Below are 19,286 nucleotides of genomic sequence, written 5' to 3'. Positions count from 1 at the left end.
CCCCCGGAGCTGCCTAAAAACTACTTTAAAAACCTGTCTAGTGTTTTTTTATTGACACTTTTTTCCCCCAGGTGAATGGGTAGGGGTACGATGTACCCCAAACTTATTCACATAGGGCGGGGGTCAGGATCTGGGGGGCCCCCTTATTAAAGGGGGCTCCCAGATTCCTATAAGCCCTCCCGCCTGCAGACCCCAACAACCAACAGCCAGGGTTGTCGGGAAGAGGCCCTTGTCCTCATCAACATGGGGACAAGGTTATTTGGGGTGGGGGGCCGCAGGGCGCCCCCATTCCCCAAAGCACCCACCCCCATGTTGAGGGCATGCGGCCTGGTACGGTTCAGGAGGGGGGCGATCGCTCGTCCCCACCCCCTTTCCGGACTGCGTGCTTGGATAAGGGTCTGGTATGGACCTTGGGGGGACCCCCACGCCATTTTTTTCAGTGTAGGGGTTCCCCTTAAAATCCATACCAGGCGACGGGGCTCACAAGGTGTCAATCTCGCCGATAAAAGCGGCGAGATTGACTTCCTTTTCTAGTCCTGTCATAACTCATCACGTTCAAAATGAACGGACTTTAGTCCATGTGGGGGCAAGTCCGTTCATTTGGAAGTCCGTCGTAACTCCGTCGGGAAGACCGTTGGACTTAGTCTGCTAGAAAGTCCGGTCATGTGTGCTCAAGTCCGTTCGTTCAGAAAATCCGTCAGAACTCTGTTCAAGTTCTGAACTCAAGTTCTTCGGGAAGACCGTCGGACCGAGTCTGCTGGAAAGTCCAGTCATGTGTACGTGGCATTAGAGTTCAGTATCAACTATATTACTGATTAAGCTACAGCTGACTCAGAATGAAGGCTTTAGTGTGGCTAGCAGCACTGGGAATTATCAAGAAATCACAAAGGGGGCACCAGGTAAATAGTATTGATCTATAGAGAAATGCTAGACATAATGCAGTAGCCATATATAGATACATTTTCACCATGTCAGAGATTGTTGTGTTGTTGCCACATCCCTATTGTATAGGAAAAAAGTAAACCCCCTTGGGATTTAAAAGGCAGCAACAACACAAGTATAAAATAAAAAAGCATTTATTATTACACATACAATTTGATCATACAAACATGTAATGATCAGTTAAAAACAGGACATAACAAAAAACAAAAAGAACAAAAACGTAACAAAATTAAATAGCAAGCATAGAATTGTATTATAAATACTCTCCGATTATTGAAAATCTCCGGTACCCGATGCGTTTCTGGTTCAAGCCATTTGTCAGGGCTGTTGGATAGGAAAATATATAATCATAGATTGTTTGATAAAAAAAATAAGAAAAGAATAACAGCAATATGACATGGATTATGGTGATAAAAGAAGAGGATAAAAAGTTGCTCATGGGACACCTACCATAAGATAAGCAAAAGCTGATTTGAAGGAGTGTACTGTACTATGCGAACAGAAGGAGTTGATAAGAAACTAGAAGGTGGCGTCACTGGAAGCCTATTGACACTGCCTCACAGTTTATGAAGTGCAGTGGAGGAGTTGTAAAACTGCATATATAAAGACAAAGAAACCAAGAAAAACGGAAGAAGAACCAGTAAGAAAGAAACCAGAAAGCAGGCTACATTGGGACAAAGAGCAGTGGCTACACAAATTAATTGTGAAAAAGAGAGGAAGAAAGAGGTGAAAGAGAAGAAGCAAAGGACCGTCCATTGGCAAAGAAGAAAAAGGAGAAGAAAACAAAGTATAAACAGAGGAATTTGATATCAGCCTGTTGGTTGTTCTTATGAATTTATAGGTATATTGGTTTCCCACCTTTCTGTGTCAGCTGGTTCTCAACCAAACCATGGTATGAGAGCGAGATCTAGATGCCCAGAGGTTCATTCCAAGCCCTCCCATCCTCCCGATGTAAATCCCTCCAAAAGGGGCGGTAGCTCACAGACTCATTGAGTCCTGGGGGAGAAGTAGCCCGCAGGGTCACTATCCATCTGGTCTCCCTTTGTAGGAGAGTTTTATCCCAGTCTCCCCCTGCTGGAATGAATTTGATCCAGTATTAGAGATGTAATACTGGAGATTTTCCTTGATGAACATCACGGACATGTCTGGCCAGCGGTAAGTCTGGATTACCAGTCCTCATAATTCGTACGTGGCTATAGGCCCTCTTGTGGAACGCTAACTTGGTTTTTCCAACATAAAAACAGTCACAGTGACAGAACAACAAATGGACAACCCCAGCCATTTGGCAATTAGCACAGTGTGAGGGCCTGTACCTCTGTCAACTGGGCAGTATCTGGTTATGGCTTGTATCCATGAACTGACACTGAGCACATCCCCCACATCTAAAAGTGCCCTTCCTTTTGCATGAGTCCCCTCTGAATTCCCCTGTGTATTCGCTGTGGACCAAAATGGCTTTCAGTGATTTGGTTCATTGACAGGTAATTAAGGTTTTTGTTTAGACAAATTGGATTAGGACCGGATCAATGGGTAAGATATGCCAGTGTCTGGGTAATATCTTTCTGATCATTTCATGTTGTTTTTTATATGTTGTAATGTTCCCAGTGTTGGACTGATTCCTATTCTTTTTTGTCATGCCAAAAAGCAAATTCTGTCTAGTCTTGTCCCTCACTCTTTTATATGCCTTTTTGAGGCCAGTTGCTGAGTACCCTCTCTGTAGGAGTCTTGTTCTTAGATTTACAGCTGCCGTTCGGAATGTCTCGTCACTGGAGCAATTCTGTTGGATGCAGAGATATTGGCTGTAGGGTATTTATTTTATCAAAGATTTTGGGTGGGAGCTGGTGGCATGTAGAGCCGTGTTTCCAGCTGTCTCTTTGCGATATAATGTGTTTGAGAGGTGGCCCTCCAAGTCCTTTATGATAGTTACGTCCAGAAAGGTTACCTTGTAGGGGCCATGTGTCATTCTGAATTTGAATTTGAAGTTGTTATGGATCAGAATACATTGATTCAAAGAGTCAACCAATCCGTTCCAGATTAAAAAGATGTCGTCAATATATCTGTACCAAATCATTATGTTATTAGTGAGGGCACTTAGATGTTTGTCCGCTAGAAAGAAACTCTCCCATTCCCCCAGGTACTGGTTGGCATAGGATGGGGCACAACATATTCCCATTGCTATGCACTGCACCTGGAGGAAATAGGAGCCATCAAAGGAAAAAGCTTTATGTGTTAGAATAAATTTGAGAGAAGATAAAATTCATTTGTGCAGAACTTTGTCATCCCTTTGGGACTGGATGTTTAATGATCTCAATTCCCTTTGTATGTGGAATAGAGCTGTAGAGTGCCTTGACATCCACTGTCACCGGAATGGCATCTGATGGAATGGAAAGATCTTCCAAGTTTTTTAGTAGATGTGATGTTTCTCTGATGTATGAAGGGAGATTCGTTACTAAGGGTCGAAGTTGTTTATCCACATATCTACTTACATTTTCTGCTATGCTACCCCTACTGGAGACTATTGGCGGATTTTTAAGCTTCTTGTGAAACTTGGAGAGACTGCAGAAAGTGGGGATCCTCGGGTGGCTGGTACGTATAAAGTCCCATGTTTGTTTACTAATGGTTAGATACAATAGGAATTCCCACGCTACCTGAACTAAATAAATAGGGTGTTTGGTTGCAGCAAGCACTGACTGGGTCAAACATCACCCAACAAAAATATAATAAAAAAATCAATATATGGTGCTGCGCTCCAAAATTAAAGTGCTACACTATTAAATATAAAGTGCTATATGTACATATTCATGCAGAAATAATCTTTAAATACATGCATAAAAAGACAATGCATGATGAATCTTTTATTCTAAATAATAAATGAGTGATTCCAGTGAAATAGATGAAAAAAATCCTTTAATATAAAGTGTGCACCAAAGACAATATAAATCTAAACGTAATAAAGTGCAAGTGCCAAAAACTTTCACAGTGAATAGTATCTTCAAAGAAGGTGCTTGTGTTTAGAGTGCTTGATTTCAACTAGCATAAGTGACGATGTAGCTTGGGTGATCCTTTTCTTCAGTGCAATTCCACCTCAAGGTGCAGTGGCTCCTTACCTTACTGCTGTAAGGTAACAGCATAAGAATAGCCAGGGGTGATCCATATTCTAGTGTTCTGAAAATGATCTTCCTAAGTATTTCCTTATCAGTTACGATCTGTATGGAGCCTGGTAAATACTTCTCATATATATATGTGTTTCCTTTCTCTGGATAATTAGCAGTAGAATTCCTCTCAGGACAGCAAATCAGAAGATGGAGAAAGAAGGAAAACGGGGGACCCAAATAGTGAAGTATGTAGAACTAGTGTTTATTTTTTGACAGCAAACAATAAAGTAGTCACATGCAGCAGTTTAAAACAAGATGAAACATAAACAAGCAGCAAGCTTGCAACCTAATGTCACTTCTGATGTGTGTCTATTCCTGTGGATCTTGATAATATGTTTGATAATATCTCTCATCTTCTTCATAGCAGTCTCTAAGGGGGATTAGTAATTATGTGTTGGTATAGGTCTATTTTCATATGGACGATTCTGTCTTTGAGATTGACCCCATCTGCCTCTATAGCTATGTTCATAGTTGAACATTGGGCTTCTTCCATGTTGTGCGTGTGTCACATGTGGTGGCCCCCTTGTTTCCCTTTGTTCATAGAGTGGTCTATTCCAATTGTTGTTTCCATTATGAGGGGTCTTCTATCCGGGTATTGTGGGGTATGGTGATTGGAATTACCAATCAATTTTCCAGCCATTATGACCCCTCATAACGGCTGGAAAGAACACACTGGAGAAATGGTTGTTGACGTATTTGGGTGTCGTTTGCTTCTGAGTAGGGATGAGCCGAACACCCCCCAGTTCAGTTCACAGCAGAACATGGGAACAGGTAAAAAATTTGTTCGAACATGCGAACACCGTTAAAGTCTATAGGACACAAAGATGAAAAATCAAAAGTGCTAATTTTAAAGGCTTATATACATGGTATTGTCATAAAAAGTGTTTGGGGACCTGGGTCCTGCTCCAGGGGACATGTATCAATGCAAAAAAAAGTTTAAAAAACTTTTTTCGGGAGTAGTGATTTTAATAATACTTAAAGTGAAACAATAAAAGTGTAATATTCCTTCAAATTTCATACCTGGGGGGTGTCTATAGTATGACTGTAAAGTGGCGCATGTTTCCCGTGTTTAGAACAGTCCAAGAGCAAAATGACATTTCTAAAGGAAAAAAGGTAATTTAAAAGTACTCGCGGCTATAATGAATTGTCTGTTCGCAATACACATAAAAGTTCATTGATAAAAAACGGCATGGGATTCCCCCACAGGGGAATCCCGAACCAAAATTTAAAAATAAATAAATGCGTGGGGGTAATTTAAAAGTACTCGCGGCTATAATGAATTGTCTGTTTGCAATACACATAAAAGTTCATTGATAAAAACGGCATGGGATTCCCCCACAGGGGAATCCCGAACCAAAATTTAAAAATAAATAAATGCGTGGGGGTCTCCCCAAATTCCATACCAGGCCATTCAGGTCTGGTATGGATTTTAATGGGAACCCCGCACCAAAAAAATGTTTTCAAAATGGTGTGGGGTCCCCCCAAAAATCCATACCAGACCCTTATCCGAGCACACAACCTGGCAGGCTGCAGGAAGAGGGGGGACGAGAAAGCGGGCAGGGGGGCTTATTGGAATCTGAAAGCCCCCAGATTCTGACCCCCCGTGTGAAATGGTAACGGGGTACCCCTACCATTTCACAAAAATGGTAAACAAATGACAATACACGCCTTGGGATAAGTCCTTTATTAAAAAAAATAAAAATAAAACTCTCCTCCTCCTCCTCCTGAAAAGAAAAAAGTTGCAGGCCGCCTACAATCTGCCTCTATGGGAGGCACCGCCGTAATGACCAGCTTCTCAGAGGACAGCTCTTTTATAACTGAGGGTGGGGCAACATGATGATGTCGTCAGGTGACCCGGCCCTGCCCCCCTCTGACGCTATGGGAAAGCCATTTGGGATCTGGGGGTCCCCTAGTTAAAGGGGGCTTCCAGATTCTGATGAGCGACTTTCAAATTTGCCACAAACACCCCAAAATGTTTGCTATTCAGCGAATAGGCAAACACCCGATGTTCGAGTCAAACTTACGTTCGACTCGAACATTGGGCTTATCCCTACTTCTGAGGTGCTTTACATTCCTGTGATGTCTGTGAAAATGAAGAAGAGATCGAATTAAGAGATGAATTCGTGTTTTTGTTGTCATGTTTGGGTGTTTTTGTAAAAAAATACGCATTTCCCTCTCTAAATGCTGTTTTGTCCCTCCAGAATGTTCTTTCCTTAGTAGTTATAAGTTCTCTGACCAGAGCATTTTTTGCAATTCGGTACTGCGTCGCTTTAACTGACAATTGTGCGGTCGTGCAACGCGGCAGCCAAACAAAATCTTTTTTTCCCCACAAATAGAGCTTTCTTTTGGTGGTATTTGAGCACCTCTGCATTTTTATTTTTTGCGCTATAAACAAAAACATAGCGACAATTTTGAAAAAAACGCATTATTTTTTACTTTTTGCTATAATATATATCCCCAAAAAATATATAAAAATTTTTTTTTCCTCAGTTTAGGCTGATATATATTCTTCTACATATTTCTGGTAAAAAAAATCGCCTTTATTGATTGGTTTGCGCCAAAGTTATAGCGTCTGCAAAATAGAGAATAGTTTTATGGCATTTTTATAAAAAAAAATTTGTTTACTAGTAATGGCGGTTATCAGCAATTTTTATCATGACTACGACATTATTGCGGACAGATTGGACACTGTTGGCGCTATTTTGGGAACATTCACATTTACAGTATACAGCGATTAAAAATTCATTGATTACTGTGTAAATGTGACTGGCAATGAAGGGGTTAACCACTAGGGGCAGTGAAGCTGGTAAGTGGGGGGAGGGGCTATGTGTGACATGACATTGATCACCGCTCTTGATTACAGGGAGCTGTGATCAGTGTCAGTGTCACTAGGCAGAACTGGCAAATGCTTGTTTACATCAGCATTTCTCCGTGCTTCTTTCTCTGTGAGACTATCGCGGGTATCCCGGCGGACATAGAGTCCGCGGGACCCACAAGCACACTCATGGAGGTCACGGCGTGCTTCTGAAAGGGCAATGTACAGGTACGTTAATCTGCCTGTACATGCCCTTCTGCCAATATATGCAGACGTGAGCAGATCCGCAAGCGGTCACTGGGCTCTAGTTTGGCATATATGTTTTTAATGTCTTTTTTTAGCGTAGTAATCCTTTTCTGATATTCTTGGGTTAATAATTTCATCATTACCTTCATACATTGCTGGAGATTGTTCTTCCATCTTTTCTTAAAGGTTGTGTCAATGTTTTCCAACACAGGAAATATCTGGATTCTCAATCCAAATGGATTGATATCCTCTTGAATATAGTGTTTAAAATTCTCCACCTGCCAAAACATAGAGAACTGTTTCTCTACTAATCTCTTCAACTGAAAAAACCTAGAGTTCATTTCTGATCCCTGTGCTTCTTTTTTGCCATGTGCTTTGTATTTACCCATCAAGGTCTCAAACGGTATATAGAAATAAAAAAATAAAAATGACAAACTACTGAGATGGTGAAAACAGTTTGTGAGAGGGGATTGGGTATTTGCTACCCATATACTATATATATATATATCTATATATATATTTCTATATATATCTATCTATCTATATATATATATATATATATATATATATGATAGATAGATAGATAGATAGATAGATAGATAGATAGATAGATAGATAAGTTTTCATGTCAGAGATTAGTGTGTTGTTGCCACATCCCTATTGTAAAGGAAAAAAGAAACTCCCTTGCTTGGGACTTTAAAGGCAACAACAACACAAGTATAAAGTAAAAAAACATTTAATTTTTTTATTTTAGGTTTTAGTTAGGGGGAGGGGGGAATTACTGCCCACTAACCAGCTGAACACAATGGGGCAGGTTAATACATCTGGGTTGATGGAGGCTTCTCCTCCCTCTTAATCTAAGACACTGGCTGGAGGGTCATGACACAGAAATCCACCCACACCATGTTATTTCCACAAAATAAAAAAGTCTTGACTTCAGATATACACTCACTGGCCACTTTATTAGGTACAGTGTGCTAGTACCAGGTTGGACCCCCTTTTGCCTTCAGAGCTGCCTTAATTCTTCATGGCATATATTCAACAAGGTATTGGAAACATTCCTCAGAGAATTTGGTCCATATTGACATGATGGCATCACAGTTCCTCCACATTTGTGGGCTGCACAGCCATAATGCAAATCCCCCGTTCCACCATGTCCCAAAGGTGCTCTATTGGATTGAGATCTGGTGACTGTGGTGATCATTGGAGTACAGTGAACTCATTGTCATGTTCAAGAAACCAGTGGTGAGATGATTTGACCTTTGTGACATGGTGCATTATCCTACTGGAAGTAGCCATCAGAAGATGGGTGCACTGTAGTCATAAAAGGAATGGACATGGTCAGAAACAATGCTCAGGTAGACCGTGGCATTGAAACGATGCTCGGTTGGTACTAAGGGGCCTAAAGTGTGTCAAGAAAAAATTGCCCACACCATTACATCACCATAAGCCTGAACCAATGATACAAGGCAGGATGGATCCATGCTTTCATGTTGTTTACACCAAACTCTAACCCTCCATCTGAATGTCACAGCTAAAGAATGCCTCAGACCAGGCAACATTTTTCCAATCTTCTATTGTTCAATTTTGGTGAGCCTGTGTGAATTGTTGCCTCAGTTTCCTGTTCTTAGCTGACAAAAGTGCCACTCGGTGTGGTCTTCTGCTGCTGTAGCCCATCTCCTTCAAAGTTCAATTTGTTGTGTGTTTAGAGATGTATTCTGCATTCCTTGGTTGTACCAAGTGGTTACCTGAGTTACTGTTATCTTTCTATCATCAAGAACCAGTCTGCCTATTCTCCTCTGACCTCTGATATCAACAAGACATTTTCGTCCACACAACTGCCGCTCCCTGAATATTTTCTCTTTTTCTGACCATTCTCTGTAAACCCTAGAGATGGTTGTGCCTGAAAATCCCAGTAGATCAGCGTTTTTTTAAATACTCAGATGAGCCTGTCTGGCACCAACAACCATGCCACGTTCAAAGTCACTTCAATTCCCGTGATGCTTGGTTTGAACTTCAGCAAGCTGTCTTCACAACATCTAGATGCCTAAATTGATTGGGTTGCTGCTATGTGATTGGCTGATTAGCAATTTGTGTTACAAAGCAATTAAACAGGTGTCTGGTGAGTGTATATTTGCATTATTTAATACAGTTTATTGATATTATATATTTATTTTTACTCTGTGTTCCAAAGGCTGTTTGTTTTGTTTTTTGTTTGTTTTTTATCATGTGACCAGTGGCAGAGGAATAAGGGTGGTAGGTTGCGCTATGGAGCTTATATGTAAATATAAAATAAAATGAGGTAAAATAGGTAGGAGCTGCCTCTATTAGTATCCACCTGGTAGGGTGGGGAATATTAAATTGGGGGTTGCTATGAATAGATCTGGCGCTATACCTATATATGGAAGTATGTCTCCAGGGACTTAATGGTGTAATAATTAGAAGTGTTACTTTAACCACTTGCCGACCGCCTCACGCCGATGTACGTCATCAGAATGGCACGGGCAGGCATAAGCACATATATGTACGTCCTTTGCCTCCCGCGGGTCGGGGGCCCGATCGGGCCCCCGCCCGGTGCCTGCGGCGGTCGGTTTTCGTTCGGGAGCGATCCCGGACGAGGGGACGGCCATTCATTCATGGCCACCCCCTCGCGATCGCTCCCGACGAATGGAAATCCCCGGTGACATCACTTCCTCTCCTGTAATGTAAACACAGGAGAGGAAGTGATGTATTCTCTCCTCCGTGTCGGTATTTTTCGTTCCGACACGGAGGAGAGCGGATCAGTGAGTTGCACCAACACATCCCACACACAGTAGAACATGCCAGGCACACTCACACCCCCCCTTTACCCCCCGATCACCCCCCCAATTACCCCTGCCCCCCAGTCACAGTGACACCAATGTCATTTTTTTTTTTTTTTTTTTTTGCATTGGTGTCATTTGTGACTGTAATAACTGTTAGGGCAGTTAGGGTTAGCCCCCTTTAGTTCTAATGTACCCCCCTAACCCCCCCAATAAAGGTTTAACCCCGTGATCACCCCCCGTCGCCAGTGTCACTAAGGCTGGGTTCACATTGCAGCGGTTTATGAGAACGAATGTGATTCGCACCGCACTGCAGTGCAAATCACATCCGATCTCTGTGCGATTCGAGTTCAGCCATTCGCCGCACCCGCCGCACCCGCCACACCCGCCGCACCCGCCGCAAATTCGCACGGGACCCTTTTTTTGGCCCGCAGCAGAATCGGATCGCATGGGTGTTCACACCATGCGATCCGAGTTTGCAGATCGCACTGCGATATGCGAACTGATCTGGGGGTGTCAGTAACATTTCACTGACACTCCCAGCAGTTCGCATAGGGCAGTGTGAACTGCCGCCGGGAGGCATGCGATGCGGGAACCCGCCGCGGATTCGCGGCGTTTCCGCATCGCTCCAGTGTGAACCCAGCCTAATAAGCGATCATTTTTCTGATCGCCGTATTAGTGTCACAGGTGACGCTAGTTAGGCAGGTAGGTATTTAGGTTCGCCGCAGCTTTTTATAGCGCTAGGGACCCCCATATACTACCGCATAAAGCCCCCTGATTGCCCCCTAGTTAACCCTTTCACCAGTGATCACCATATAACTGTTACAGGTGACGCTGGTTGGTTAGTTATTTTTTTATAGTTTCAGGGCACCCGCCATTTATTACCTAATAAAGGTTTAACCCCCTGATCACCCGGCAGGTGTCATTTGTGACTAATAACTGTTAGGGCAGTTAGGGTTAGCCCCCTTTAGTTCTAAGGTACCCCCCTAACCCCCCCAATAAAGGTTTAACCCCGTGATCACCCCCCGTCGCCAGTGTCACTAAGGCTGGGTTCACATTGCAGCGGTTTATGAGAACGGATGTGATTCGCACCGCACTGCAGTGCAAATCACATCCGATCTCTGTGCGATTCGAGTTCAGCTATACAGATAGTATGGCTGAATTCGTGTCGCACCCGCCGCAAACTCGCACGGGACCCTTTTTTGGTCCGCAGCAGAATCGGATCGCATGGGTGTTCACACCATGCGATCCAAGTTTGCAGATCGCACTGCGATATGCGAACTGATCTGGGGGTGTCATTAACATTTCACTGACACTCCCAGCAGTTCGCATAGGGCAGTGTGAACTGCCGCCGGGAGGCATGCGATGCGGGAACCCGCCGCGCATTCGTGGCGTTCCCGCATCGCTCCAGTGTGAACCCAGCCTAATAAGCGATCGTTTTTCTGATCGCTGTATTAGTGTCACAGGTGACGCTAGTTAGGCAGGTAGGTATTTAGGTTCGCCGCAGCTTTTTATAGCGCCAGGGACCCCCATATACTACCGCATAAAGCCCCCTGATTGCCCCCTAGTTAACCCTTTCACCAGTGATCACCATATAACTGTTACAGGTGACGCTGGTTGGTTAGTTATTTTTTTATAGTTTCAGGGCACCCGCCATTTATTACCTAGTCTCACTAGTGTACCCCTAAATTTAGGGGTGTCTACTTTCTAAAATGGGGTCATTTGGGGGGGGGGGTTTGTACCATCTTGGCATTTTATGGCCTTCAAAACTGTAACGCCCTTAGAAAGCCTGAAGGCGGTGCTTGGTTTTTGGGGCCCCGTACGCGGCTAGGCTCCCAAAAAGTCCCACATATGTGGTATCCCCGTACTCAGGAGAAGCAGCAGAATTTATTTTGGGGTGTCATTTCACATATGCCCATGGCATGCGTGAGCAATATATCATTTAGTGACAACTTTGTGAAAAAAAAAAAAAGTTTGTAATTTTCCCGCAACTTGTGGCAAAATATAAAATATTCCATGGACTCAACATGCCTCTCAGCAAATAGCTTGGGGTGTCTACTTTCTAAAATGGGGTCATTTGTGGGGGTTTTGTGCCATCTTGGCATTTTATGGCCTTCAAAACTGTAATAGGTAGTGAGAAGTGAACTCAAAAAATTACGCCCTTAGAAAGCCTGAAGGCGGTGCTTGGTTTTCGGGGCCCCGTACGCGGCTAGGCTCCCAAAAAGTCCCACATATGTGGTATCCCCGTACTCAGGAGAAGCAGCAGAATTTATTTTGGGGTGTCATTTCACATATGCCCATGGCATGCATGAGCAATATATCATTTAGTGACAACTTTGTGAAAAAAAAAAAAAAAAAAAAAAAGTTTGTAATTTTCCCGCAACTTGTGGCAAAATATAAAATATTCCATGGACTCAACATGCCTCTCAGCAAATAGCTTGGGGTGTCTACTTTCTAAAATGGGGTCATTTGTGGGGGTTTTGTGCCATCTTGGCATTTTATGGCCTTCAAAACTGTAATAGGTAGTGAGGCGTGAAATCAAAAATTGACGCCCTTAGAAAGCCTGAAGGCGGTGCTTGGTTTTCGGGGCCCTGTACGCGGCTAGGCTCCCAAAAAGTCCCACATATGTGGTATCCCCGTACTCAGGAGAAGCAGCAGAATTTATTTTGGGGTGTCATTTCACATACGCCCATAGCATGTGTGAGCAATATATCATTTAGTGACAACTTTGTGTAAAAAAAAAAAAAAAATTTTTTTTTTGTCATTATTCAATCGCTTGAGGCAAAAAAATAAAATATTCAATGGGCTCAACATGCCTCTTATCAATTTCCTTAGGGGGTCTACTTTCCAAAATGGGGTCATTTGGGGGGGTTTTGTACTGCCCTGTCATTTTAGCACCTCAAGAAATGAGATAGGCAGTCGTAAACTAAAAGCTGCGTAAATTCCAGAAAACGTACCTTAGTTTGTAGATGTGACAACTTTTGCGCAAACCAATAAATATACAATTATTGACTTTTTTTTTACCAAAGACATGTGGCTGAATACATTTTGTCCTAAATGTATGACTAAAATTGAGTTTATTGGATTTTTCTAATAACAAAAAGTAGAAAATATCATTTTTTTTCAAAATTTGCGGTCTTTTTACGTTTATATCGCAAAAAATAAAAATCGCAGAGGCAATCAAATACCATCAAAAGAAAGCTCTATTTGTGGGAAGAAAAGGACGCAAATTTTGTTTGGGTACAACATTGCATGACCGCGCAATTACCAGTTAAAGCAGCGCAGTGCCAAAGTGTAAAAAGACCTCTGGTCATTTACCAGCAAAATGGTCCGGTCTGAAAGTGGTTAACCTAATATGTAAGTGACAATGTGCAATGTGCTGTTCTAGTATGAAATATATATAAGTAAAAATTGGAAATTATTTAAATAAAAATATTTGCCACAATAGATATTTGCCAGCGTGCTGGCTATAAAATAGAAATATGTGCAATGTAAGACATAAATTAGTGATCACTTCTTAATGTCTGAAAGCATATAAGTACCCAAAACATGTACGGTGCTAGTGCTAGTTCTACTTAATATTTTAGTGACAAATATGAAATATAAACACAAAATTAACCAAACTTTAAAGTTTCAAGTGCACAAATGTGACGGTAAAATATATGCATGCAGTAATAAAATACACAGTAAATATGTGATAGATGTCAGTACATCTAGTGGAACGTGCCAAAAATTGGGGGTGATAAAAGGGTAAGAATAAAAATATATTCAATATTTATCCAAAAATATATAAAAAGTAAAAGAGATAAAAATATAAAAAAGAGCAGGAAGTCTTTGGTGCAGTGCAATTAATGGGGTTTTTCCGTGGATAAGAGGAGGGGATGTGATGGATCCAAATCTAATCTTCATGCATTGTGGACACTTCTAGGTTGTACTCTCACCAGAAAAATAACCCCATCCGGGGAGGATCAGCTTTCACAGTATGAGCTACTGTGTCGCTCTCTGGCTTGCTTCTGATGGACTGCTGGAGATCCCTCGTTATTTCCAGGTGGAGTGTGCCACAGTGTGTATATGTTAAAAGAGAGGACCATCCATAGTGTGATACCGTATAAATCAATTTATTAAACGAATACTTAAAACTACTCACAATTGTAGATATAGGTAATGGCATAAAAGGTTGCTGTATAAAAAGTAAGGAAGCTGCTGCGAGCGTTCCGTTCGGCTTCTACGCCGTCTGTGTTGAAAGTGTGTGTTCGATAAGCCACGCCCTACGCGTTTCGTCACTGGGACGTCATCTGGAGCTCCTTTCCTTGGAGACAGGCTGGGAAAGATCTGGGTCATGTGACAGCTGTATATCAATTGGGAATAATGTACTTAGATGTTTTTTTTAATAAAATAATTACAGTGCCACCATCTACATACAGAAAGAAAAGGAACAATGTAAATTAACCGCTTACCGACCGCCTCACGCAGATATACTGTGGCAGAAGCGCACGTACAGGCAGATGCCCGTTGCCCTTTAAGAGGTGGCTTGTGTGCACCGGGAGCACCGTGACCGTGATCGCGGGTCCCGCGGACCCGATGTCTGTGAGGATACCCACGATTGCCTCACAGTGAGGAAGAACGGAGAGGTGCTGATGTAAACAAGCATCTCCCCATTCTGCCTAGTGACACTGTCAATGATCAAAGCTCCATGTAATTGGGAGCGGTGATCAGTGACATGTCACACACAGCCCCTCCCCCCACAGTTATAATCACTCCCTAGGACACACTTAACCCCTACAGCGCCACCTAGTGGTTAACCCCTTCAATGCCAGTGACCTTTTTACAGTAATCAATGCAATTTTTTAGCATTGATCGCTGTATTAATGCCAACGGTCCCAAAAATGTGTCAAAATTGTCTGATCTGTCTGCTATAATGTTGCAGTCATGATATAAATGGCTGATCGCCGCCATTAATAGTAAAAAAAAATTATTAATAAAAATGCCATAAAACTATCCCTTATTTTGTAGACGCTATAACTTTTGCACAACCCAATCAATAAACACTTATTGTATTTTTTTTTAACCAAAAATATGTAGAAGAATATGTATCGGCCTAAACTGAGGGGAAAAAAAATTGTATATTTTTTGGGGATATTTATTAGAGCAAAAAGTAAAAAATAATGCATTTTTTTTTCAAAATTGTCCCTATTTTTATGTTTATAGCGCAAAAAATAAAAACCTCAGAGGTGATCAAATACCACCAAAAAAAAGCTCTATTTATGGGGAAAAAAGGACATCAATTTTGTTTGGGAGCCACGTCGCACGACTGCGCAATTGTCAGTTAAAGGGATGCAGTGCCGAATCACAAAAAGTGCTCTGGTCAGGAAGGAGGTAAAATCTTCCGGGGCTGAAGTGGTTAAGCAGTGTGTGTTTAGTATCACTTTAGTCATTCCTCTAATTCAAGCACAAACTGACTTTTGGTTTTCAGAAAGCATGTTCTTCCCTTTCAAAACTACTTGGAAAAGTTTTGCCAGCCAATCACAGGGTCTTATTAACATGTATAAGGTTTATATTAGAAATGTTTTTCAAGCAAAGAGATCTTACTCAGGCAAATCCCTAGCTAGCTCTAAAGCAGAGATGAACCTGTTGCAGCAAGAGCAGGCACTGTGCCAGTTCATCCAATATTATGTACATTCCTCCAGGCTTTAAGAAGCTAAAACACACACAAGCAGATTTGCCATCTCCATTGGGACACAAAAAGCTAGAATTACTTGGCTGCCGAGCTGTGCTTTTCTTTTCAGTGCAATTGTCAGAAATACAGAACCAAGCAAACTCTAAGGACTTTTCTATTGTCATAATAAGTCACAGAGTTTTTCCATTCTATAGTACAGAATAGCATGGCCAGATATCAGTCTATTTTCCTTACAAAAAAAAACAAAAAACTCACCCACTGTAGTTAGATAAAAATAAGCCTCTTCAAATTCAAGTATCCATCCTCAGTAAATTGAATGCTTTGCACAGGGCAGCCTGGATCCTACTCTTCTTCCTCCTGTTGTGTGCCCCCACAGCAAGTAGTTTGCTATGGAAGCACCTGAGCCAAGCTTCAGCTCTGTGTGTCCATTCAGACACCGAGCTGCCGTTCGGCCCCACCCCCTCTCTCTCCTGATTGGCTAACTGGCTTTGACAGCAGAGGAAGCCAATGGTGTTGCTGCTGTGTCTCAGCCAATCAGGAGGAGAGTTCCAGACAGCCGAGGGACTCAAGGACATCGCTGGCTAGAGATGGGGCGCAGGTAAGTATTAAGGGGGTGCTGGGGAGGCTGCTACACACAGAAGGCTCTTTATCTTAATGCATTAAAATAAAATAAAACGTCTGCCTTTACAACTCCTTTAAAGAAAAAAAAGTGCACAGTGTAAAACAGTCCATCAATGAATGTATGTGGGACCCAAATCCAGTAATACAGTGTGAATATACATCACTACACACCTGAGTGCGCATCCCACTCACAAGCCTCTTAACAAACAGGTAAGACTTTAAAAATGGAAGTCTGACTGCACTTTTTAGGGAGAAATACCCACTGGGATGGATGGATGAATGGATGGCACAATCCAGGACTCATGCAAAACAGATATGCACGATCAGCACCCCGGCAGGTGCTGTATCTCTACTACACGCATTTCATCCAATAGGATAACATCCAGTGGTATAGGAGTATGCATTTTAATTAGTTTGTTTTTCAATTAAATAGTTCGTATTTCCCATGTACCTGCAAGCATAAAATCATATACAGTTGCAATCAAAAGTATGTGAACCCTTTTGGAATGATATGGATTTCTGCACAAATTGGTCATACAATTTCATCTGATCATCTAAGTCACAACAATAGACAATCACAGTCTGCTTAAACTAATAACACACAAAGAATTAAATGTTACCATGTTTTTATTGAACACACCATATAAACATTCATAGTTCAGGTGGAAAAAGTATGTGAACCCCTAGACTAATGAGATCTCCAAGAGCTAATTGGAGTGAGGTGTCAGCCAACTGGAGTCCAATCAATGAGATGAGATTGGAGGTGCCCTGCCCTATAAAAAAAACACACACCAGTTCTGGGTTTGCTGTTCACAAGAAGCATTGCCTGATGTAAATGATGCCTCGCACAAAAGAGCTCTCAGAAGACCTACGATTAAGAATTGTTGACTTAAAGCTGGAAAGGGTAATAAAAGTATCTCCAAAAGCCTTGCTGTTCATCAGTCGATAGTAAGGCAAATTGTCTATAAATGGAGAAAGTTCAGCACTGCTGCTACTCTCCCTAGGAGCGGGTGTCCTGTAAAGATGACTGCAAGAGCACAGCGCAGACTGCTCAATGAGGTGAAGAATCCTAGAGTGTCAGCTAAAGACTTACAAAAGTCTCTGTTAGTGAATCTACGATATGTAAAACACTAAACAAGAATGGATTTCATGGGAGGATACCGCAGAGTAAGCCACTGCTGTCCAAAAAAAAATTGCTGCACATTTACAGTTTGCACAAGAGCACCTGGATGTTCCACAGCAGTACTGGCCAAATATTCTGTGGACAGATGAAACCAAAGTTGAGTTGTTTGGAAAAAACACACAACACTATGTGTGGAGAAAAATAGGCACAGCACACCAACATCAAAACCTCATCGTAAATGTGAAGTATGGTGGTGGGGGCATCATGGTTTGGAGCTGCCTTGCTGCGTCAGGGCCTGGATGGATTGCTATCCTCAAAGGAAAAATAAATTCCCAAGTTTATCAAGACATTTTGCAGGAGAACTTCAGGCCATCTGTCCACCAGCTAAAGCTTAACAGAAGATGGGTGTTGCAACAGGACAACGACCCAAAGCATAGAAGTAAATCAACAACAGAATGGCTTAAACAAAAGAAAATACCCCTTCTGGAGTGACCCAGTCAGAGTCCTGACCTCAACCCGATTGAGATGCTGTGGCAAGACCTCAAGAAAGCGATTCACACCGGACATCCCAAGAATATTGCTGAACTGAAACAGTTCTGTAAAGAGGAATGGTCAAGAATCACTCCTGACAGTTGTGTACATCTGATCTGCAACTACAGGAAACGTTTGGTTGAAGTTATTGCTGCCAAAGGAGGTTCAACCAGTTATTAAATCCAAGAATTCACATACTTTTTCACCTGCACTGTGAATGTTTACATAGTGTGTTCAATAAAAACATGGTAACATTTAATTCTTTGTGTGCTATTAGTTTAAGCAGACTGTGATTGTCTATTGTTGTGACTTAGATGAAGATCAGATCACATTTTATGACCAATTTGTGCAGAAATCCATATCATTCCAAAAGGGTTCACATACTTTTTATTGAAACTGTATTGTGATCTGATGGGCAGAATTTTCAATGCAATTTTTCCAACGCACACATCCCTTTCAAAATGGCTGTATTTATAAATGGGTGTTGAAGCGACCACCGGCTGGAACCGTGTATAGTTTAAAGAGAGTAATGTCACCAGCACACCAGGATCACACCAGGATCACACCAGGATCTGCCTGATGAAGGGGTCAAGCGTGACTCCAAAACATTGCTTTCTGCTGTAATTATGTGATCACTGATTAAAGTTTTGGACCCATTTTTGGAGATCCTGATGTGCTGGTGACATTACTCTCTCTGATGTGCAGAATGATGATGAGCCCAACAAAAAGAAGCAAGCATATGGACAATGGGAAAAAAAAGTAGCAAACAACTAAAAGATCTATGGACAGAAATTGACAAAGACTGCAGAAAAGCAAACACCTCAGACCACTAGACATAACCCACAAAATAGAGGCAGGAAATGTCAAAAAGAAAAGAAAATTCACATAAACCCTTTGCTGTATCAAACATTACAAGTTCTTCCAATGACAGGACATATACTAAAATTGAAAGGATACAGAAAAGATAAGCATGGCTGCTGCACAAGGATCACACAAATGCGTAAAGAACTCCAGTTTTTTTTTCTGCATCCCTGTCCCCTCACCCAAAAAAAGTCAAATAAGAAACATAAATTTCGGAAACAATAACCTTTATTTAAACTATGCAGATTACTAATCATAAGTACTGTATATGCCAAACTGATAGGTGATTAGCACTTGAGTTAGGAAGAACAATTATCCTAATTAGGTTGATTGATGTATTTTCACCCTGCCCTGTCTTTACCATGTTCAAAAATCTTTTTGTATTTTTATAAATATATTTTTTTAAGATGGCTTACATAGATTTGACATGATTTTTGTACTAATTTTATATATATATATATATATATATATATATATATATATATATATATATATATATATATATATATAAAATAAT

The 19,286-nt window shown here is 41.6% G+C and overlaps 1 non-coding gene across 1 annotated transcript; it reads left to right on the top strand.

Moving 5' to 3' along the window:
- The first annotated feature begins 18,823 nt into the window (after positions 1 to 18,823).
- LOC143925839 (U6 spliceosomal RNA) lies at positions 18,824 to 18,931 on the top strand. Its single transcript, XR_013262063.1, has one exon. It is a non-coding gene; the product is annotated as a U6 spliceosomal RNA (small nuclear RNA).
- The last annotated feature ends 355 nt before the right edge of the window (positions 18,932 to 19,286 follow it).

This window comes from Lithobates pipiens, unplaced genomic scaffold (assembly GCF_037356315.1).
Source record: "Lithobates pipiens isolate NorthernLeopardFrog02 unplaced genomic scaffold, aLitPip1_a1.2 Scaffold_22, whole genome shotgun sequence".
Classification (NCBI taxonomy): Eukaryota; Metazoa; Chordata; class Amphibia; order Anura; family Ranidae; genus Lithobates; species Lithobates pipiens.
Note: the sequence above shows the minus strand (reverse complement) of the source record. Positions and strands in the feature narration are given on the sequence as shown.